General features: G+C 46.1%; 2 long non-coding RNA genes across 2 annotated transcripts in view; one reads left to right on the top strand and one right to left on the bottom strand.

Moving 5' to 3' along the window:
- LOC135560148 (uncharacterized) overlaps positions 1 to 23,867 on the top strand; it is a 630,141-nt gene that overhangs the window by 347,062 nt on the left and 259,212 nt on the right. The window lies entirely within an intron of this gene.
- LOC115122067 (uncharacterized) lies at positions 900 to 4,259 on the bottom strand. Its single transcript, XR_003862402.2, has 4 exons — positions 3,787 to 4,259; positions 3,589 to 3,634; positions 3,283 to 3,393; positions 900 to 3,066 (listed from the first exon to the last, which is right to left on the bottom strand). It is a non-coding gene; the product is annotated as an uncharacterized LOC115122067 (long non-coding RNA).

Below are 23,867 nucleotides of genomic sequence, written 5' to 3'. Positions count from 1 at the left end.
GCATTCATCTGAGGACACAGGATAGGTGTAGTATTCCACTTCATCTGCATTCATCTGAGGACACAGGATAGGTGTAGTATTCCACTTCATCTGCATTCATCTGAGGACACAGGATAGGTGTAGTATTCCACTTCATCTGCATTCATCTGAGGACACAGGATAGGTGTAGTATTCCACTTCATCTGCATTTCATCTGAGGCATTCATCTGAGGACTATAATTATTACACAGAAAGGATAGGTGTAGTATTCCACTTCATCTGCATTCATCTGAGGACACAGGAGAAATGTAGTATTCCACTTCATCTGCATTCATCTGAGGAACAGGATAGAGTGTAGACTTCATCTGCATTCATCTGAGGAGAGAGAGATGTAGAAGACAGGGAGTGAGTATTGTTCATCTGCATTCATCTGAGGACACAGGAGAGAATGTAGAGATAGAAGACAGAAATTCATCTGAGGACACAGGATATGTAGTAAGACACTAGAATCTGAGAGAGATCTAGAAGACAGAAAGAGGAGTAGTATTCCATGATACTTCATTTCAGAAAGGGAGAGAGATGTAGAAGCAGACATTGAAAGACAGTTCATTAAGAGGATGTAGAAGAAATACATAAAACATGGACTATAATGTAGAAGACAGATTGGGAGATTAGATTATAAGACAGAAAGGGAGAAGATGTAGAAGACAGATCTGGAAAGAGATTAGAAGACAGAAAGGAGAGAGATGAGAAGACAGAAAGGAGAGAGATGTAGAAGACAGAAAGGGAGAGAGATGTAGAAGACAGAAAGGGAGAGAGATGTAGAAGACAGAAAGGAGAGAGATGTAGAAGACAGAAAGGGAGAGAGATGTAGAAGACAGAAAGGGAGAGAGATGTAGAAGACAGAAAGGGAGAGAGATGTAGAAGACAGAAAGGGAGAGAGATGTAGAAGACAGAAAGGGAGAGAGATGTAGAAGACAGAAAGGGAGAGAGATGTAGAAGACAGAAAGGGAGAGAGATGTAGAAGACAGAAAGGGAGAGAGATGTAGAAGACAGAAAGGGAGAGAGATGTAGAAGACAGAAAGGGAGAGAGATGTAGAAGACAGAAAGGGAGAGAGATGTAGAAGACAGAAAGGGAAAGGGGTAAGAACAGAGGAGCAGGGAAGACAGCATATGATTAATGAATTACAGTGCTACCCTAATATTCTCTCACTTCATCACAATTACATAGTGTCTCTAGCGGTGTCTCCTAACCAGCCTTGGGCTCCCAGTCGGCCCGAAGGTCATCTTAAGAGTGGGTGAGGTGGCGATGACGGGACTGGCTTCCTCTCTCACATCAAAACATACCTGCAGACGAGAGACAGATGGATAAAGAGAGAGCATGATAAAGTTTTTAAAATTTGATTCTAACACGGTCAGTCATCATAATCATCAGGAGGTGAAATGCAAAGCTGACCTTGGATCATTAACTCTGGGACTACTACATCTCTATCTGTATTTCAATGTAAAGCATCTCTTTAATAATATTTCCTTGTATAATATAAGTATAGTATCCCTTATAACAAATCATGATAACATTGGATAGATAGATGCATGTGCTTGTGTAGCATGTGACAATAGCAGGATCAGATCAAGGATAGCGTCACAAATGAATAGATAAATACCCCTTGAAGCTTGATGATGACTTGATCTTTTGAATCAGATGTGTAGTGCTAAAGGCAAAAACAACAATGTGCCCCCCTTTGAGTCCCATGGGAACAGGACTGAGAACCGCTGCCCTTCGACCTCTTCATCTGCAGACAGGCTTTCACAGCTCTCTGCATCCGAGGACAGAAAACCTCACAAGAAATAGACTACACTAAAGTACCTGCTCTATCCAGAATAGCCTACTCTCTCACTTTGACAGCAGGGCCTGCTATCCTTTCACCCTCCCCCCCTTAAAACAATATCCTACATAGTGTGGGAGGACTGCACCTAAAAAGGCTGGAGGCTCATAACTAATTGAAGAGCATGCATGTACATTTATAGGTATGTGTTACTATTTATAGGTATGTGTTTGGGTAAAATAAAAATGTTTGTTTTATTCTATAAACTACTGACAACATTTCTCCCAAATACCAAGTAAATATATTGTCATTTAGAGCATTTATTTGCAGAAACTGACAATTGGTCAAAATATAAAAAAGATGCAGTGTTGTCAGACCTTGAATAATGCAAAGGTCATTTTAAACAACACAATACTAATGTTTTAACTTAGGAAGAGTTCAGAAATCAATATTTGGTGGAATAACCCTGATTTTCAATCCCAGCTTTCATGTGTCTTGTCCTGCTCTCCACCAGTCTTTCACATTGATGTTGGGTGACTTTATGTCACTCCTGGCGCACAAATCCAAGCAGCTCAGCTTTGTTTGATGGCTTGTGACCATCCATCTTCCTCTTGATCACTTTCCAAAGGTTTTCAATGGGGTTCAGGTCTGGCGATTCGGCTGGCCATGACAGGGTCTTGATCTGGTGGTCCTCCATCCACACCTTGATTGACCTGACTGTGTGGCATGAAGCATTGTCCTACTGGAAAAACCAATCCTCAGAGTTGGGGAACATTGTCAGAGCAGAAGGAAGCAAGTTTTCATCCAGGACAACCAAATGTCACAGTGGGTGCGAGACCTGGAGAGGCCTACAAGCCACAGTGGGTGTGAGACCTGGAGAGGCCTACAAGCCACAGTGGGTGCGAGACCTGGAGAGGCCTACAAGCCACAGTGGGTGCGAGACCTGGAGAGGCCTACAAGCCACAGTGGGTGCGAGACCTGGAGAGGCCTACAAGCCACAGTGTCTCACACCCACTGTGAAATGTGGACCCAAACACAGAGCTATAAATAGTCAAACCAGAGAAACGGATCATTTTGCAGTGGTCTCTTCATTTTCTCCAGAGCTGAATATGTCCAGGGGTTGGGTTCACTTGACGTTGCAGCACAGCAAGATTCCCAGTAGACAGGGGGCATATGGGATGTCAGGAACAGTGACCCCATTGCCAGTGTTTCCAGATTCCAGATGATTCTCCTGATGAAGCAGGTCCTCCATATACTGAATCTGGTCAAAATAAACACATCTGTATTAGTGACGACACATTTGGCAGCAACAGGGGCTTGATAGTCCAGTGAAAACTGCTGAGTGTTTATGTGTAAATCTTCAAATGAGCAGCTGGCATCTTAATGGTTTTTTAATGAATGGATGTGAAACAGGTTCCGTGTACAACAAGACAGGCAGAGAGGAAGAGAGAAACAGAACACAGAACAGTTGAATTACCTCTGGTTATGGACACTTTACCCAGCAATTAAGCTTCCACGGCCTGTTCCTCGTACAGTGAACATACATCTGGCAATATCTACATTTTCCACCCCTTGATCAGCTCCCACTCTGAAAGTACAGAAAATAGATTTTTTTTTGCTGATATGAAAACAATCACTGAGATATGACTGTTCATTCTAAAGCAGCAGATGTCATTTTCAGGAGACGTCAATACAACACAGAAAGCTGAACACCAGACTGGTATTGTGCTTGTTCATTAGGTGATGGGAAATATGCTAAATGTATACAAAATAATGTACTTACCTTCCTTGAAAATCCATCTATCCTGCCAAAGATGACACTGTTGTATCTTGAAAAAAAGCATTGGAATTAAAAGTGAAATATTTAACCTACTAACCTACTTCATTATGTATGTATTACCAGTTGATGAAGAACAACTCCAACTTCATACATCATTGAACATTTGTCTACGAATAGGTAAAAATAAAAAAGTTGAAATACCTTATTGGATTTGATGGAGACATTCTACATCTTAGTAACTTATCAACTTATGATTTGTATCAATGTGGACGAGAGACAGGGGAGCAGGAACAGAGCATTTTTGAAGAGCAATGCAACAAAGCTGGATCATTCTGGCAATGTATGTGTGCATGTGTGTGGTGAGTGTGTGTGTGTGTGTGTGTGTGTGTGTGTAAAGGTGGGTTGTGGCAGGCTGTCTCTGTTACACTTGGCTGGCTGTATGTGTATTTAGGTGCAGAGCTTTGTATTTGTGATGTGTGTGTTTGTGTGTGTAAGGGGATGGTTTAAATTCTGGACCCGGCATGTGTCTGTGTGGCCAACTGAGTGAAGTATTGAGCCATCCAGTGTGTGTGTGTGTGTGTGTGTGTGTGTGTGTGTGTGTGTGTGTGTGCATGCGTGACAGAGAAAGAGAGATACAGACAGAGAGAGAGAGGCCTATGTGAAGGGTGTACAACTTTATAACCTTCCTCTACCCTCCCCCCTCATCCCCCCTCCTCCCCCCCCCCCCCCCGCGCGCCCCCGCACACGCTCACACACCAGCCTGGTGTTTACACAGGGCCTGCAGGGCCAGATTTCACTCGCTTTCTCTTAATACCTCTCTCTATCAATCTCTCCCTTTGTGCCCCCTCCCAAAAGTTGACCCCTCCAACGTACACAACTATTCTCTGAAAAGTCCATATAGAATTATTACTCAGAGAACAATCCCATGTGTCCCTCTTTCCTTTTTCTGTGTTGGATACTGTTTGATGGTTCAGTGGTCTCCGTGCCAGTCCCTCTCTCTCTAATATGTGCTGGATACTGTTTGATGGTTCAGTAGTCTCCGTGCCAGTCCCTCTCTCTCTAATATGTGCTGGATACTGTTTGATGGTTCAGTGGTCTCCATGCCAGTCCCTCTCTCTCTAATATGTGCTGGATACTGTTTGATGGTTCAGTAGTCTCCATGCCAGTCCCTCTCTCTCTAATATGTGCTGGATACTGTTTGATGGTTCAGTAGTCCCCATTGCCAGTCCCTCTCTCTCTAATATGTGCTGGATACTGTTTAATGGTTCAGTGGTCTCCGTGCCAGTCCCTCTCTCTCTAATATGTGTTGGATACTGTTTGATGGTTCAGTGGTCTCCATTGCCAGTCCCTCTCTCTCTAATATGTGCTGGATACTGTTTGATGGTTCAGTAGTCTCCATGCCAGTCCCTCTCTCTCTAATATGTGCTGGATACTGTTTGATGGTTCAGTGGTCTCCGTGCCAGTCCCTCTCTCTCTAATATGTGCTGGATACTGTTTGATGGTTCAGTGGTCTCCGTGCCAGTCCCTCTCTCTCTAATATGTGCTGGATACTGTTTGATGGTTCAGTAGTCTCCGTGCCAGTCCCTCTCTCTCTAATATGTGCTGGATACTGTTTGATGGTTCAGTGGTCTCCGTGCCAGTCCCTCTCTCTAATATGTGCTGGATACTGTTTAATGGTTCAGTGGTCTCTGTGCCAGTCCCTCTCTCTCTAATATGTGCTGGATACTGTTTAATGGTTCAGTGGTCTCCGTGCCAGTCCCTCTCTCTCTAATATGTGCTGGATACTGTTTAATGGTTCAGTGGTCTCCGTGCCAGTCCCTCTCTCTCTAATATGTGCTGGATACTGTTTGATGGTTCAGTGGTCTCCGTGCCAGTCCCCCTCTCTAATATGTGTTGGATACTGTTTGATGGTTCAGTAGTCTCCGTGCCAGTCTAATATGTGCTGGATACTGTTTGATGGTTCAGTAGTCTCCGTGCCAGTCTAATATGTGCTGGATACTGTTTGATGGTTCAGTAGTCTCCGTGCCAGTCCCACTCTCTCTAATATGTGCTGGATACTGTTTAATGGTTCAGTGGTCTCTGTGCCAGTCCCTCTCTCTCTAATATGTGCTGGATACTGTTTAATGGTTCAGTGGTCTCCGTGCCAGTCCCTCTCTCTCTAATATGTGCTGGATACTGTTTGATGGTTCAGTAGTCTCCGTGCCAGTCCCTCTCTCTAATATGTGCTGGATACTGTTTGATGGTTCAGTGGTCTCCGTGCCAGTCCCTCTCTCTCTAATATGTGCTGGATACTGTTTGATGGTTCAGTGGTCTCCGTGCCAGTCCCTCTCTCTCTAATATGTGCTGGATACTGTTTAATGGTTCAGTGGTCTCTGTGCCAGTCCCTCTCTCTCTAATATGTGCTGGATACTGTTTGATGGCTCAGTAGTCTCCGTGCCAGTCCCTCTCTCTCTAATATGTGCTGGATACTGTTTGATGGTTCAGTGGTCTCCGTGCCAGTCCCTCTCTCTAATATGTGCTGGATACTGTTTGATGGTTCAGTGGTCTCCGTGCCAGTCCTCTCTCTCTAATATGTGCTGGATACTGTTTGATGGTTCAGTGGTCTCCGTGCCAGTCCTCTCTCTCTAATATGTGCTGGATACTGTTTGATGGTTCAGTGGTCTCTGTGCCAGTCCCTCTCTCTAATATGTGCTGGATACTGTTTGATGGTTCAGTGGTCTCTGTGCCAGTCCTCTCTCTCTAATATGTGCTGGATACTGTTTGATGGTTCAGTGGTCTCCATGCCAGTCCCTCTCTCTAATATGTGCTGGATACTGTTTGATGGTCCAGTGGTCTCCATGCCAGTCCCTCTCTCTCTAATATGTGCTGGATACTGTTTGATGGTCCAGTGGTCTCCATGCCAGTCCCTCTCTCTCTAATATGTGCTGGATACTGTTTGATGGTTCAGTGGTCTCCGTGCCAGTCCCTCTCTCTCTAATATGTGCTGGATACTGTTTAATGGTTCAGTGGTCTCTGTGCCAGTCCTCTCTCTCTAATATGTGCTGGATACTGTTTGATGGTTCAGTGGTCTCTGTGCCAGTCCCTCTCTCTCTAATATGTGTTGGATACTGTTTGATGGTTCAGTGGTCTCCATTGCCAGTCCCTCTCTCTCTAATATGTGCTGGATACTGTTTGATGGTTCAGTAGTCTCCGTGCCAGTCCCTCTCTCTCTAATATGTGCTGGATACTGTTTAATGGTTCAGTGGTCTCTGTGCCAGTCCCTCTCTCTCTAATATGTGCTGGATACTGTTTGATGGCTCAGTGGTCTCTGTGCCAGTCCCTCTCTCTCTAATATGTGTTGGATACTGTTTGATGGTTCAGTGGTCTCCATTGCCAGTCCTTCTCTCTCTAATATGTGCTGGATACTGTTTGATGGTTCAGTGGTCTCCATGCCAGTCCCTCTCTCTCTAATATGTGCTGGATACTGTTTGATGGTTCAGTGGTCTCCGTGCCAGTCCCTCTCTCTCTAATATGTGCTGGATACTGTTTGATGGTTCAGTGGTCTCCGTGCCAGTCCCTCTCTCTCTAATATGTGCTGGATACTGTTTGATGGTTCAGTGGTCTCTGTGCCAGTCCTCTCTCTCTAATATGTGCTGGATACTGTTTGATGGTTCAGTGGTCTCTGTGCCAGTCCCTCTCTCTAATATGTGCTGGATACTGTTTGATGGTTCAGTGGTCTCCATGCCAGTCCCTCTCTCTAATATGTGCTGGATACTGTTTGATGGTTCAGTGGTCTCCGTGCCAGTCCCCTCTCTCTAATATGTGCTGGATACTGTTTGATGGTTCAGTGGTCTCCGTGCCAGTCTAATATGTGCTGGATACTGTTTGATGGTTCAGTAGTCTCCGTGCCAGTCCCTCTCTCTCTAATATGTGCTGGATACTGTTTGATGGTTCAGTGGTCTCCGTGCCAGTCCCTCTCTCTCTAATATGTGCTGGATACTGTTTAATGGTTCAGTGGTCTCCGTGCCAGTCCCCCTCTCTAATATGTGCTGGATACTGTTTGATGGTTCAGTAGTCTCCGTGCCAGTCTAATATGTGCTGGATACTGTTTGATGGTTCAGTGGTCTCCGTGCCAGTCCCTCTCTCTCTAATATGTGCTGGATACTGTTTAATGGTTCAGTGGTCTCCGTGCCAGTCCCTCTCTCTCTAATATGTGCTGGATACTGTTTGATGGTTCAGTGGTCTCCGTGCCAGTCCCTCTCTCTCTAATATGTGCTGGATACTGTTTAATGGTTCAGTGGTCTCTGTGCCAGTCCCTCTCTCTCTAATATGTGCTGGATACTGTTTGATGGCTCAGTGGTAGTCTCTCTCTAATATGTGTTGGATACTGTTTGATGGTCCAGTGGTCTCCATGCCAGTCCCTCTCTCTCTAATATGTGCTGGATACTGTTTGATGGTTCAGTGGTCTCCGTGCCAGTCCCTCTCTCTCTAATATGTGCTGGATACTGTTTAATGGTTCAGTGGTCTCCGTGCCAGTCCCCTCTCTCTAATATGTGCTGGATACTGTTTGATGGTTCAGTGGTCTCCGTGCCAGTCCCCTCTCTCTAATATGTGCTGGATACTGTTTAATGGTTCAGTGGTCTCTGTGCCAGTCCCTCTCTCTCTAATATGTGCTGGATACTGTTTGATGGTTCAGTGGTCTCTGTGCCAGTCCCTCTCTCTCTAATATGTGTTGGATACTGTTTGATGGTTCAGTAGTCTCCGTGCCAGTCCCTCTCTCTCTAATATGTGCTGGATACTGTTTGATGGTTCAGTGGTCTCCGTGCCAGTCCCTCTCTCTCTAATATGTGCTGGATACTGTTTGATGGTTCAGTGGTCTCCGTGCCAGTCCCCTCTCTCTAATATGTGCTGGATACTGTTTAATGGTTCAGTGGTCTCCGTGCCAGTCCCTCTCTCTAATATGTGCTGGATACTGTTTGATGGTTCAGTGGTCTCCGTGCCAGTCCCTCTCTCTAATATGTGCTGGATACTGTTTGATGGTTCAGTGGTCTCTGTGCCAGTCCCCTCTCTCTAATATGTGCTGGATACTGTTTGATGGTTCAGTGGTCTCCGTGCCAGTCCTCTCTCTCTAATATGTGCTGGATACTGTTTGATGGTTCAGTGGTCTCCTGTGCCAGTCCCTCTCTCTCTAATATGTGCTGGATACTGTTTAATGGTTCAGTGGTCTCCGTGCCAGTCCTCTCTCTCTAATATGTGCTGGATACTGTTTGATGGTTCAGTGGTCTCCGTGCCAGTCCCTCTCTCTAATATGTGCTGGATACTGTTTAATGGTTCAGTGGTCTCCGTGCCAGTCCTCTCTCTAATATGTGCTGGATACTGTTTAATGGTTCAGTGGTCTCCGTGCCAGTCCCTCTCTCTCTAATATGTGCTGGATACTGTTTAATGGTTCAGTGGTCTCCGTGCCAGTCCCTCTCTCTCTAATATGTGCTGGATACTGTTTAATGGTTCAGTGGTCTCCGTGCCAGTCCCTCTCTCTCTAATATGTGCTGGATACTGTTTGATGGCTCAGTAGTCTCCGTGCCAGTCCCTCTCTCTCTAATATGTGCTGGATACTGTTTAATGGTTCACTGGTCTCTGTGCCAGTCCCTCTCTCTCTAATATGTGCTGGATACTGTTTGATGGCTCAGTAGTCTCCGTGCCAGTCCCTCTCTCTCTAATATGTGCTGGATACTGTTTGATGGTTCAGTGGTCTCCGTGCCAGTCCCCCTCTCTAATATGTGTTGGATACTGTTTGATGGTTCAGTAGTCTCCGTGCCAGTCTAATATGTGCTGGATACTGTTTGATGGTTCAGTAGTCTCCGTGCCAGTCCCTCTCTCTCTAATATGTGCTGGATACTGTTTGATGGTTCAGTAGTCTCCGTGCCAGTCCCTCTCTCTAATATGTGTTGGACACTGTTTGATGGTTCAGTGGTCTCCGTGCCAGTCCCCTCTCTCTAATATGTGCTGGATACTGTTTGATGGTTCAGTGGTCTCCGTGCCAGTCCCTCTCTCTCTAATATGTGTTGGATACTGTTTGATGGTTCAGTGGTCTCCGTTCCAGTCCCTCTCTCTCTAATATGTGCTGGATACTGTTTGATGGTTCAGTGGTCTCCATGCCAGTCCCTCTCTCTAATATGTGCTGGATACTGTTTGATGGTTTAGTAGTCTCCATGCCAGTCCTCTCTCTAATATGTGCTGGATACTGTTTGATGGTTCAGTGGTCTCCATTGCCAGTCCCTCTCTCCTAATATGTGTTGGATACTTTGATGGTTTAGTCCCCATTGCCAGTCCCTCTCTCTCTAATATGTGCTGGATACTGTTTAATGGTTCAGTAGTCTCCATGCCAGTCCCTCTCTCTAATATGTGCTGGATACTGTTTGATGGTTCAGTGGTCTCCGTGCCAGTCCCTCTCTCTCTAATATGTGCTGGAAACTGTTTAATGGTTCAGTAGTCTCCGTGCCAGTCCCTCTCTCTCTAATATGTGCTGGATACTGTTTAATGGTTCAGTAGTCTCCGTGCCAGTCCCTCTCTCTCTAATATGTGTTGGATAATGTTTGATGGTTCAGTGGTCTCCATTGCCAGTCCCTCTCTCCCTAATATGTGTTGGATACTGTTTGATGGTTCAGTAGTCCCCATTGCCAGTCCCTCTCTCTAATATGTGCTGGATACTGTTTAATGGTTCAGTAGTCTCCGTGCCAGTCCCTCTCTCTCTAATATGTGCTGGATACTGTTTAATGGTTCAGTGGTCTCCATTACTAATATGTGCTGGATACTGATGGTTCAGTAGTCTCCGTGCCAGTCCCTCTCTCTAATATGTGCTGGATACTGTTTGATGGTTCAGTGGTCTCCGTGCCAGTCCCTCTCTCTCTAATATGTGCTGGATACTGTTTAATGGTTCATAGTCCCTCTCTCTCTAATATGTGCTGGATACTGTTTAATGGTTCAGTGGTCTCCGTGCCAGTCCCTCTCTCTCTAATATGTGCTGGATACTGTTTGATGGTTCAGTAGTCTCCGTGCCAGTCCCTCTTTCTCTAATATGTGCTGGATACTGTTTAATGGTTCAGTGGTCTCCGTGCCAGTCCCTCTCTCTCTAATATGTGTTGGACACTGTTTGATGGTTCAGTGCTCTCCGTGCCAGTCCCTCTCTCTCTAATATGTGCTGGATACTGTTTGATGGTTCAGTGGTCTCCGTGCCAGTCCCTCTCTCTCTAATATGTGTTGGACACTGTTTGATGGTTCAGTGGTCTCCGTTCCAGTCCCTCTCTCTCTAATATGTGCTGGATACTGTTTGATGGTTCAGTAGTCTCCATGCCAGTCCCTCTCTCTCTAATATGTGCTGGATACTGTTTGATGGTTTAGTAGTCTCCATGCCAGTCCCTCTCTCTCTAATATGTGCTGGATACTGTTTGATGGTTCAGTGGTCTCCATTGCCAGTCCCTCTCTCCCTAATATGTGTTGGATACTCTTTGATGGTTCAGTAGTCCCCATTGCCAGTCCCTCTCTCTCTAATATGTGCTGGATACTGTTTAATGGTTCAGTAGTCTCCGTGCCAGTCCCTCTCTCTCTAATATGTGTTGGATACTGTTTGATGGTTCAGTGGTCTCCATTGCCAGTCCCTCTCTCTAATATGTGCTGGAAACTGTTTAATGGTTCAGTAGTCTCCCGTGCCAGTCCCCTCTCTCTCTAATATGTGCTGGATACTGTTTAATGGTTCAGTAGTCTCCGTGCCAGTCCCTCTCTCTCTAATATGTGTTGGATAATGTTTGATGGTTCAGTAGTCTCCATTGCCAGTCCTCTCTCCCTAATATGTGTTGGATACTGTTTGATGGTTCAGTAGTCCCCATTGCCAGTCCTCTCTCTCTAATATGTGCTGGATACTGTTTAATGGTTCAGTAGTCTCCGTGCCAGTCCCTCTCTCTCTAATATGTGCTGGATACTGTTTAATGGTTCAGTAGTCTCCATTGCCAGTCCCTCTCTCTCTAATATGTGCTGGATACTGTTTAATGGTTCAGTAGTCTCCATGCCAGTCCCTCTCTCTAATATGTGCTGGATACTGTTTGATGGTTCAGTGGTCTCTGTGCCAGTCCCTCTCTCTCTAATATGTGCTGGATACTGTTTGATGGTTCAGTGGTCTCCGTGCCAGTCCCTCTCTCTCTAATATGTGCTGGATACTGTTTAATGGTTCAGTGGTCTCAGCCAGTCCCTCTCTCTAATATGTGCTGGATACTGTTTGATGGTTCAGTAGTCTCCGTGCCAGTCCCTCTTTCTCTAATATGTGCTGGATACTGTTTAATGGTTCAGTGGTCTCCGTGCCAGTCCCTCTCTCTCTAATATGTGTTGGACACTGTTTGATGGTTCAGTGCTCTCCGTGCCAGTCCCTCTCTCTCTAATATGTGCTGGATACTGTTTGATGGTTCAGTGGTCTCCGTGCCAGTCCCTCTCTCTAATATGTGTTGGATACTGTTTGATGGTTCAGTGGTCTCCGTTCCAGTCCCTCTCTCTCTAATATGTGCTGGATACTGTTTGATGGTTCAGTAGTCTCCATGCCAGTCCCCTCTCTCTAATATGTGCTGGATACTGTTTGATGGTTCAGTAGTCTCCATGCCAGTCCCTCTCTCTAATATGTGCTGGATACTGTTTGATGGTTCAGTGGTCTCCATTGCCAGTCCCTCTCTCCCTAATATGTATTTGGATACTCTTTGATGGTTCAGTAGTCCCCATTGCCAGTCCCCTCTCTCTAATATGTGCTGGATACTGTTTAATGGTTCAGTAGTCTCCGTGCCAGTCCCTCTCTCTAATATGTGTTGGATACTGTTTGATGGTTCAGTGGTCTCCATTGCCAGTCCCTCTCTCTAATATGTGCTGGAAACTGTTTAATGGTTCAGTAGTCTCCGTGCCAGTCCCTCTCTCTCTAATATGTGCTGGATACTGTTTAATGGTTCAGTAGTCTCCGTGCCAGTCTCTCTCTAATATGTGTTGGATAATGTTTGATGGTTCAGTGGTCTCCATTGCAGTCCCTCTCTCCCTAATATGTGTTGGATACTGTTTGATGGTTCAGTAGTCCCCATTGCCAGTCCCTCTCTCTCTAATATGTGCTGGATACTGTTTAATGGTTCAGTAGTCTCCGTGCCAGTCCCTCTCTCTCTAATATGTGCTGGATACTGTTTAATGGTTCAGTGGTCTCCATTGCCAGTCCCTCTCTCTCTAATATGTGCTGGATACTGTTTAATGGTTCAGTAGTCTCCGTGCCAGTCCCTCTCTCTCTAATATGTGCTGGATACTGTTTGATGGTTCAGTGGTCTCCGTGCCAGTCCCTCTCTCTCTAATATGTGCTGGATACTGTTTAATGGTTCAGTGGTCTCCGTGCCAGTCCCTCTCTCTCTAATATGTGCTGGATACTGTTTAATGGTTCAGTGGTCTCCGTGCCAGTCCCTCTCTCTCTAATATGTGCTGGATACTGTTTGATGGTTCAGTAGTGCCAGTCCCTCTTTCTCTAATATGTGCTGGATACTGTTTAATGGTTCAGTGGTCTCCCCAGTCCTCTCTCTCTAATATGTGCTGGATACTGTTTGATGGTTCAGTAGTCTCCGTGCCAGTCCCTCTCTCTCTAATATGTGCTGGATACTGTTTGATGGTTCAGTGGTCTCCGTGCCAGTCCCTCTCTCTCTAATATGTGCTGGATACTGTTTAATGGTTCAGTGGTCTCCGTGCCAGTCCCCTCTCTCTAATATGTGCTGGATACTGTTTGATGGTTCAGTAGTCTCCGTGCCAGTCCCTCTCTCTCTAATATGTGCTGGATACTGTTTGATGGTTCAGTGGTCTCCGTGCCAGTCCTCTCTCTCTAATATGTGCTGGATACTGTTTAATGGTTCAGTGGTCTCCGTGCCAGTCCCTCTCTCTAATATGTGCTGGATACTGTTTGATGGTTCAGTAGTCTCCGTGCCAGTCCCTCTCTCTCTAATATGTGCTGGATACTGTTTGATGGTTCAGTAGTCTCCCCGTGGCAGTCCCTCTCTCTCTAATATGTGTTGGACACTGTTTGATGGTTCAGTGGTCTCCGTGCCAGTCCCTCTCTCTAATATGTGTTGGACACTGTTTGATGGTTCAGTGGTCTCCGTTCCAGTCCCTCTCTCTCTAATATGTGCTGGATACTGTTTGATGGTTCAGTAGTCTCCATGCCAGTCCCTCTCTCTCTAATATGTGTTGGACACTGTTTGATGGTTCAGTGGTCTCCGTTCCAGTCCCTCTCTCTCTAATATGTGCTGGATACTGTTTGATGGTTCAGTAGTCTCCATGCCAGTCCCTCTCTCTCTAATATGTGCTGGATACTGTTTGATGGTTTAGTAGTCTCCATGCCAGTCCCTCTCTCTCTAATATGTGCTGGATACTGTTTGATGGTTCAGTGGTCTCCATTGCCAGTCCCTCTTTAATATGTGTTGGATACTCTTTGATGGTTCAGTAGTCCCCATTGCCAGTCCCTCTCTCTCTAATATGTGCTGGATACTGTTTGATGGTTCAGTGGTCTCCGTGCCAGTCCCTCTCTCTCTAATATGTGTTGGATACTGTTTGATGGTTCAGTGGTCTCCATTGCCAGTCCCTCTCTCTAATATGTGCTGGAAACTGTTTAATGGTTCAGTAGTCTCCGTGCCAGTCCCTCTCTCTCTAATATGTGCTGGATACTGTTTAATGGTTCAGTAGTCTCCGTGCCAGTCCCTCTCTCTCTAATATGTGTTGGATAATGTTTGATGGTTCAGTGGTCTCCATTGCCAGTCCCTCTCTCCCTAATATGTGTTGGATACTGTTTGATGGTTCAGTAGTCCCCATTGCCAGTCCCTCTCTCTCAAATATGTGCTGGATACTGTTTAATGGTTCAGTAGTCTCCGTGCCAGTCCCTCTCTCTCTAATATGTGCTGGATACTGTTTGATGGTTCAGTGGTCTCCGTGCCAGTCCCTCTCTCTCTAATATGTGCTGGATACTGTTTGATGGTTCAGTGGTCTCCGTGCCAGTCCCTCTCTCTCTAATATGTGCTGGATACTGTTTGATGGTTCAGTGGTCTCCGTGCCAGTCCCTCTCTCTCTAATATGTGCTGGATACTGTTTGATGGTTCAGTAGTCTCCCCGTGCCAGTCCCTCTCTCTCTAATATGTGTTGGACACTGTTTGATGGTTCAGTGGTCTCCGTGCCAGTCCCTCTATCTCTAATATGTGCTGGATACTGTTTGATGGTTCAGTGGTCTCCGTGCCAGTCCCTCTCTCTCTAATATGTGTTGGACACTGTTTGATGGTTCAGTGGTCTCCGTTCCAGTCCCTCTCTCTCTAATATGTGCTGGATACTGTTTGATGGTTCAGTAGTCTCCATGCCAGTCCCTCTCTCTCTAATATGTGCTGGATACTGTTTGATGGTAGTAGTCTCCATGCCAGTCCCTCTCTCTCTAATATGTGCTGGATACTGTTTGATGGTTCAGTGGTCTCCATTGCCAGTCCCTCTCTCCCTAATATGTGTTGGATACTCTTTGATGGTTCAGTAGTCCCCATTGCCAGTCCCTCTCTCTCTAATATGTGCTGGATACTGTTTAATGGTTCAGTAGTCTCCGTGCCAGTCCCTCTCTCTCTAATATGTGTTGGATACTGTTTGATGGTTCAGTGGTCTCCATTGCCAGTCCCTCTCTCTCTAATATGTGCTGGAAACTGTTTAATGGTTCAGTAGTCTCCGTGCCAGTCCCTCTCTCTCTAATATGTGTTGGATACTGTTTGATGGTTCAGTGGTCTCCCGTGCCAGTCCCCCTCTCTAATATGTGTTGGATACTGTTTGATGGTTCAGTAGTCTCTGTGCCAGTCTAATATGTGCTGGATACTGTTTGATGGTTCAGTAGTCTCCGTGCCAGTCCCTCTCTCTCTAATATGTGCTGGATACTGTTTGATGGTTCAGTGGTCTCCGTGCCAGTCCCTCTCTCTCTAATATGTGCTGGATACTGTTTAATGGTTCAGTGGTCTCCGTGCCAGTCCCTCTCTCTCTAATATGTGCTGGATACTGTTTGATGGTTCAGTAGTCTCCGTGCCAGTCCCTCTCTCTCTAATATGTGCTGGATACTGTTTGATGGTTCAGTAGTCTCCCCGTGGCAGTCCCTCTCTCTCTAATATGTGTTGGACACCGTTTGATGGTTCAGTGGTCTCCGTGCCAGTCCCTCTCTCTCTAATATGTGTTGGACACTGTTTGATGGTTCAGTGGTCTCCGTTCCAGTCCTCTCTCTCTAATATGTGCTGGATACTGTTTGATGGTTCAGTAGTCTCCATGCCAGTCCCCTCTCTCTAATATGTGCTGGACACTGTTTGATGGTTCAGTGGTCTCCGTTCCAGTCCTCTCTCTCTAATATGTGCTGGATACTGTTTGATGGTTCAGTAGTCTCCATGCCAGTCCCTCTCTCTAATATGTGCTGGATACTGTTTGATGGTTTCAGTAGTCTCCATGCCAGTCCCTCTCTCTCTAATATGTGCTGGATACTGTTTGATGGTTCAGTGGTCTCCATTGCCAGTCCCCTCTCTCCCTAATATGTGTTGGATACTCTTTGATGGTTCAGTAGTCCCCATTGCCAGTCCTCTCTCTCTAATATGTGCTGGATACTGTTTGATGGTTCAGTGGTCTCCGTGCCAGTCCCTCTCTCTAATATGTGTTGGATACTGTTTGATGGTTCAGTGGTCTCCATTGCCAGTCCCTCTCTCTCTAATATGTGCTGGAAACTGTTTAATGGTTCAGTAGTCTCCGTGCCAGTCCCTCTCTCTCTAATATGTGCTGGATACTGTTTAATGGTTCAGTAGTCTCCGTGCCAGTCCCTCTCTCTCTAATATGTGTTGGATAATGTTTGATGGTTCAGTGGTCTCCATTGCCAGTCCTCTCTCCCTAATATGTGTTGGATACTGTTTGATGGTTCAGTAGTCCCCATTGCCAGTCCCTCTCTCTCTAATATGTGCTGGATACTGTTTAATGGTTCAGTAGTCTCCGTGCCAGTCCCTCTCTCTAATATGTGCTGGATACTGTTTGATGGTTCAGTGGTCTCCGTGCCAGTCCCTCTCTCTAATATGTGCTGGATACTGTTTAATGGTTCAGTGGTCTCCGTGCCAGTCCCTCTCTCTCTAATATGTGCTGGATACTGTTTGATGGTTCAGTGGTCTCCGTGCCAGTCCCTCTCTCTAATATGTGCTGGATACTGTTTGATGGTTCAGTAGTCTCCCGTGCCAGTCCCTCTCTCTCTAATATGTGTTGGACACTGTTTGATGGTTCAGTGGTCTCCGTGCCAGTCCCTCTATCTCTAATATGTGCTGGATACTGTTTGATGGTTCAGTGGTCTCCGTGCCAGTCCTCTCTCTCTAATATGTGTTGGACACTGTTTGATGGTTCAGTGGTCTCCGTGCCAGTCCCTCTCTCTCTAATATGTGCTGGATACTGTTTGATGGTTTAGTCTCCATGCCAGTCCCTCTCTCTAATATGTGCTGGATACTGTTTGATGGTAGTAGTCTCCATGCCAGTCCCTCTCTCTCTAATATGTGCTGGATACTGTTTGATGGTTCAGTGGTCTCCATTGCCAGTCCCTCTCTCCCTAATATGTGTTGGATACTCTTTGATGGTTCAGTAGTCCCCATTGCCAGTCCCTCTCTCTCTAATATGTGCTGGATACTGTTTAATGGTTCAGTAGTCTCCGTGCCAGTCCCTCTCTCTCTAATATGTGTTGGATACTGTTTGATGGTTCAGTGGTCTCCATTGCCAGTCCCTCTCTCTCTAATATGTGCTGGAAACTGTTTAATGGTTCAGTAGTCTCCTGCCAGTCCCTCTCTCTCTAATATGTGTTGGATACTGTTTGATGGTTCAGTGGTCTCCGTGCCAGTCCTCTCTCTCTAATATGTGCTGGATACTGTTTGATGGTTCAGTGGTCTCTGTGCCAGTCCTCTCTCTCTAATATGTGCTGGATACTGTTTAATGGTTCAGTGGTCTCCGTGCCAGTCCCTCTCTCTAATATGTGCTGGATACTGTTTGATGGTTCAGTGGTCTCCGTGCCAGTCCCTCTCTCTCTAATATGTGCTGGATACTGTTTAATGGTTCAGTGGTCTCCGTGCCAGTCCCTCTCTCTAATATGTGCTGGATACTGTTTAATGGTTCAGTGGTCTCCGTGCCAGTCCCTCTCTCTAATATGTGCTGGATACTGTTTAATGGTTCAGTGGTCTCCGTGCCAGTCCTCTCTCTCTAATATGTGCTGGATACTGTTTAATGGTTCAGTGGTCTCCGTGCCAGTCCCTCTCTCTCTAATATGTGCTGGATACTGTTTGATGGTTCAGTAGTCTCCGTGTCAGTCCCCTCTCTCTCTAATATGTGCTGGATACTGTTTGATGGTTCAGTGGTCTCCGTGCCAGTCCCTCTCTCTCTAATATGTGCTGGATACTGTTTAATGGTTCAGTGGTCTCCGTGCCAGTCCCTCTCTCTCTAATATGTGCTGGAAACTGTTTAATGGTTCAGTAGTCTCCATTGCCAATCCCTCTCTCTCTAATATGTGCTGGATACTGTTTAATGGTTCAGTAGTCTCCGTGCCAGTCCTCTCTCTAATATGTGTTGGATAATGTTTGATGGTTCAGTGGTCTCCATTGCCAGTCCTCTCTCTCTAATATGTGTTGGATACTGTTTGATGGTTCAGTAGTCCCCATTGCCAGTCCCTCTCTCTCTAATATGTGCTGGATACTGTTTGATGGTTCAGTGGTCTCGTGCCAGTCCCTCTCTCTCTAATATGTGCTGGATACTGTTTAATGGTTCAGTGGTCTCCGTGCCAGTCCCTCTCTCTCTAATATGTGCTGGATACTGTTTGATGGTTCAGTGGTCTCCGTGCCAGTCCCTCTCTCTCTAATATGTGCTGGATACTGTTTGATGGTTCAGTAGTCTCCCGTGCCAGTCCTCTCTCTCTAATATGTGTTGGACACTGTTTGATGGTTCAGTGGTCTCCGTGCCAGTCCCTCTATCTCTAATATGTGCTGGATACTGTTTGATGGTTCAGTGGTCTCCGTGCCAGTCCCTCTCTCTCTAATATGTGTTGGACACTGTTTGATGGTTCAGTGGTCTCCGTTCCAGTCCCTCTCTCTCTAATATGTGCTGGATACTGTTTGATGGTTCAGTAGTCTCCATGCCAGTCCCTCTCTCTCTAATATGTGCTGGATACTGTTTGATGGTAGTAGTCTCCATGCCAGTCCCTCTCTCTCTAATATGTGCTGGATACTGTTTGATGGTTCAGTGGTCTCCATTGCCAGTCCCTCTCTCCCTAATATGTGTTGGATACTCTTTGATGGTTCAGTAGTCCCCATTGCCAGTCCCTCTCTCTCTAATATGTGCTGGATACTGTTTAATGGTTCAGTAGTCTCCGTGCCAGTCCCTCTCTCTCTAATATGTGTTGGATACTGTTTGATGGTTCAGTGGTCTCCATTGCCAGTCCCTCTCTCTCTAATATGTGCTGGAAACTGTTTAATGGTTCAGTAGTCTCCGTGCCAGTCCCTCTCTCTCTAATATGTGTTGGATACTGTTTGATGGTTCAGTGGTCTCCGTGCCAGTCCCTCTCTCTCTAATATGTGCTGGATACTGTTTGATGGTTCAGTGGTCTCTGTGCCAGTCCCTCTCTCTCTAATATGTGCTGGATACTGTTTAATGGTTCAGTGGTCTCCGTGCCAGTCCCTCTCTCTCTAATATGTGCTGGATACTGTTTGATGGTTCAGTGGTCTCCGTGCCAGTCCCTCTCTCTCTAATATGTGCTGGATACTGTTTAATGGTTCAGTGGTCTCCGTGCCAGTCCCTCTCTCTAATATGTGCTGGATACTGTTTAATGGTTCAGTGGTCTCCGTGCCAGTCCCTCTCTCTCTAATATGTGCTGGATACTGTTTAATGGTTCAGTGGTCTCCGTGCCAGTCCCTCTCTCTCTAATATGTGCTGGATACTGTTTAATGGTTCAGTGGTCTCCGTGCCAGTCCCTCTCTCTCTAATATGTGCTGGATACTGTTTGATGGTTCAGTAGTCTCCGTGCCAGTCCCTCTTTCTCTAATATGTGCTGGATACTGTTTAATGGTTCAGTGGTCTCCGTGCCAGTCCCTCTCTCTCTAATATGTGCTGGATACTGTTTGATGGTTCAGTAGTCTCCGTGCCAGTCCCTCTCTCTCTAATATGTGCTGGATACTGTTTGATGGTTCAGTGGTCTCCGTGCCAGTCCTCTCTCTCTAATATGTGCTGGATACTGTTTAATGGTTCAGTGGTCTCCGTGCCAGTCCCTCTCTCTCTAATATGTGCTGGATACTGTTTGATGGTTCAGTAGTCTCCGTGCCAGTCCCTCTCTCTCTAATATGTGCTGGATACTGTTTGATGGTTCAGTGGTCTCCGTGCCAGTCCCTCTCTCTCTAATATGTGCTGGATACTGTTTAATGGTTCAGTGGTCTCCGTGCCAGTCCCTCTCTCTCTAATATGTGCTGGATACTGTTTGATGGTTCAGTAGTCTCCGTGCCAGTCCCTCTCTCTAATATGTGCTGGATACTGTTTGATGGTTCAGTAGTCTCCCCGTGCCAGTCCCTCTCTCTCTAATATGTGTTGGACACTGTTTGATGGTTCAGTGGTCTCCGTGCCAGTCCCTCTCTCTCTAATATGTGCTGGATACTGTTTGATGGTTCAGTGGTCTCCGTGCCAGTCCCTCTCTCTCTAATATGTGTTGGACACTGTTTGATGGTTCAGTGGTCTCCGTTCCAGTCCCTCTCTCTCTAATATGTGCTGGATACTGTTTGATGGTTCAGTAGTCTCCATGCCAGTCCTCTCTCTCTAATATGTGCTGGATACTGTTTGATGGTTTAGTAGTCTCCATGCCAGTCCTCTCTCTCTAATATGTGCTGGATACTGTTTGATGGTTCAGTGGTCTCCATTGCCAGTCCTCTCTCCCTAATATGTGTTGGATACTCTTTGATGGTTCAGTAGTCCCCATTGCCAGTCCCCTCTCTCTAATATGTGCTGGATACTGTTTAATGGTTCAGTAGTCTCCGTGCCAGTCCCTCTCTCTCTAATATGTGTTGGATACTGTTTGATGGTTCAGTGGTCTCCATTGCCAGTCCCTCTCTCTCTAATATGTGCTGGAAACTGTTTAATGGTTCAGTAGTCTCCGTGCCAGTCCCTCTCTCTCTAATATGTGCTGGATACTGTTTAATGGTTCAGTAGTCTCCGTGCCAGTCCCTCTCTCTCTAATATGTGTTGGATAATGTTTGATGGTTCAGTGGTCTCCATTGCCAGTCCCTCTCTCCCTAATATGTGTTGGATACTGTTTGATGGTTCAGTAGTCCCCATTGCCAGTCCCTCTCTCTCTAATATGTGCTGGATACTGTTTAATGGTTCAGTAGTCTCCGTGCCAGTCCCTCTCTCTCTAATATGTGCTGGATACTGTTTAATGGTTCAGTGGTCTCCATTGCCAGTCCCTCTCTCTCTAATATGTGCTGGATACTGTTTAATGGTTCAGTAGTCTCCGTGCCAGTCCCTCTCTCTCTAATATGTGCTGGATACTGTTTGATGGTTCAGTGGTCTCCGTGCCAGTCCCTCTATCTCTAATATGTGCTGGATACTGTTTAATGGTTCAGTGGTCTCCGTGCCAGTCCCTCTCTCTCTAATATGTGCTGGATACTGTTTAATGGTTCAGTGGTCTCCGTGCCAGTCCCTCTCTCTCTAATATGTGCTGGATACTGTTTGATGGTTCAGTAGTCTCCGTGCCAGTCCCTCTTTCTCTAATATGTGCTGGATACTGTTTAATGGTTCAGTGGTCTCCGTGCCAGTCCCTCTCTCTCTAATATGTGCTGGATACTGTTTGATGGTTCAGTAGTCTCCGTGCCAGTCCCTCTCTCTCTAATATGTGCTGGATACTGTTTGATAGTTCAGTGGTCTCCGTGCCAGTCCCTCTCTCTCTAATATGTGCTGGATACTGTTTAATGGTTCAGTGGTCTCCGTGCCAGTCCCTCTCTCTCTAATATGTGCTGGATACTGTTTGATGGTTCAGTAGTCTCCGTGCCAGTCCCTCTCTCTCTAATATGTGCTGGATACTGTTTGATGGTTCAGTGGTCTCCGTGCCAGTCCTCTCTCTCTAATATGTGCTGGATACTGTTTAATGGTTCAGTGGTCTCCGTGCCAGTCCTCTCTCTCTAATATGTGCTGGATACTGTTTGATGGTTCAGTAGTCTCCCCGTGCCAGTCCCTCTCTCTCTAATATGTGTTGGACACTGTTTGATGGTTCAGTGGTCTCCGTTCCAGTCCCTCTCTCTCTAATATGTGCTGGATACTGTTTAATGGTTCAGTGGTCTCCGTGCCAGTCCCTCTCTCTCTAATATGTGCTGGATACTGTTTGATGGTTCAGTAGTCTCCGTGCCAGTCCCTCTCTCTCTAATATGTGCTGGATACTGTTTGATGGTTCAGTGGTCTCCGTGCCAGTCCCTCTCTCTCTAATATGTGCTGGATACTGTTTAATGGTTCAGTGGTCTCCGTGCCAGTCCCTCTCTCTCTAATATGTGCTGGATACTGTTTGATGGTTCAGTAGTCTCCGTGCCAGTCCCTCTCTCTCTAATATGTGCTGGATACTGTTTGATGGTTCAGTAGTCTCCCCGTGCCAGTCCCTCTCTCTCTAATATGTGTTGGACACTGTTTGATGGTTCAGTGGTCTCCGTGCCAGTCCCTCTCTCTCTAATATGTGCTGGATACTGTTTGATGGTTCAGTGGTCTCCGTGCCAGTCCCTCTCTCTCTAATATGTGTTGGACACTGTTTGATGGTTCAGTGGTCTCCGTTCCAGTCCCTCTCTCTCTAATATGTGCTGGATACTGTTTGATGGTTCAGTAGTCTCCATGCCAGTCCCTCTCTCTCTAATATGTGCTGGATACTGTTTGATGGTTTAGTAGTCTCCATGCCAGTCCCTCTCTCTCTAATATGTGCTGGATACTGTTTGATGGTTCAGTGGTCTCCATTGCCAGTCCCTCTCTCCCTAATATGTGTTGGATACTCTTTGATGGTTCAGTAGTCCCCATTGCCAGTCCCTCTCTCTCTAATATGTGCTGGATACTGTTTAATGGTTCAGTAGTCTCCGTGCCAGTCCCTCTCTCTCTAATATGTGTTGGATACTGTTTGATGGTTCAGTGGTCTCCATTGCCAGTCCCTCTCTCTCTAATATGTGCTGGAAACTGTTTAATGGTTCAGTAGTCTCCGTGCCAGTCCCTCTCTCTCTAATATGTGCTGGATACTGTTTAATGGTTCAGTAGTCTCCGTGCCAGTCCCTCTCTCTCTAATATGTGTTGGATAATGTTTGATGGTTCAGTGGTCTCCATTGCCAGTCCCTCTCTCCCTAATATGTGTTGGATACTGTTTGATGGTTCAGTAGTCCCCATTGCCAGCTGGATACTGTTTAATGGTTCAGTAGTCCAGTCCCTCTCTCTAATATGTGCTGGATACTGTTTAATGGTTCAGTGGTCTCCATTGCCAGTCCCTCTCTCTCTAATATGTGCTGGATACTGTTTAATGGTTCAGTAGTCTCCGTGCCAGTCCCTCTCTCTCTAATATGTGCTGGATACTGTTTGATGGTTCAGTGGTCTCCGTGCCAGTCCCTCTCTCTCTAATATGTGCTGGATACTGTTTGATGGTTCAGTGGTCTCCGTGCCAGTCCCTCTCTCTCTAATATGTGCTGGATACTGTTTAATGGTTCAGTGGTCTGCCCAGTCCCTCTCTCTCTAATATGTGCTGGATACTGTTTGATGGTTCAGTAGTCTCCGTGCCAGTCCCTCTTTCTCTAATATGTGCTGGATACTGTTTAATGGTTCAGTGGTCTCCGTGCCAGTCCCTCTCTCTCTAATATGTGCTGGATACTGTTTGATGGTTCAGTAGTCTCCGTGCCAGTCCCTCTCTCTCTAATATGTGCTGGATACTGTTTGATAGTTCAGTGGTCTCCGTGCCAGTCCTCTCTCTCTAATATGTGCTGGATACTGTTTAATGGTTCAGTGGTCTCCGTGCCAGTCCCTCTCTCTCTAATATGTGCTGGATACTGTTTGATGGTTCAGTAGTCTCCGTGCCAGTCCCCTCTCTCTCTAATATGTGCTGGATACTGTTTGATGGTTCAGTGGTCTCCGTGCCAGTCCTCTCTCTCTAATATGTGCTGGATACTGTTTAATGGTTCAGTGGTCTCCGTGCCAGTCCTCTCTCTCTAATATGTGCTGGATACTGTTTGATGGTTCAGTAGTCT

This window comes from Oncorhynchus nerka, linkage group LG15, assembly GCF_034236695.1.
Source record: "Oncorhynchus nerka isolate Pitt River linkage group LG15, Oner_Uvic_2.0, whole genome shotgun sequence".
NCBI lineage: Eukaryota > Metazoa > Chordata > Actinopteri > Salmoniformes > Salmonidae > Oncorhynchus > Oncorhynchus nerka.
The sequence above is the reverse complement of the archived record's forward strand: the minus strand, read 5'-3'. Positions and strand labels throughout refer to the sequence as shown.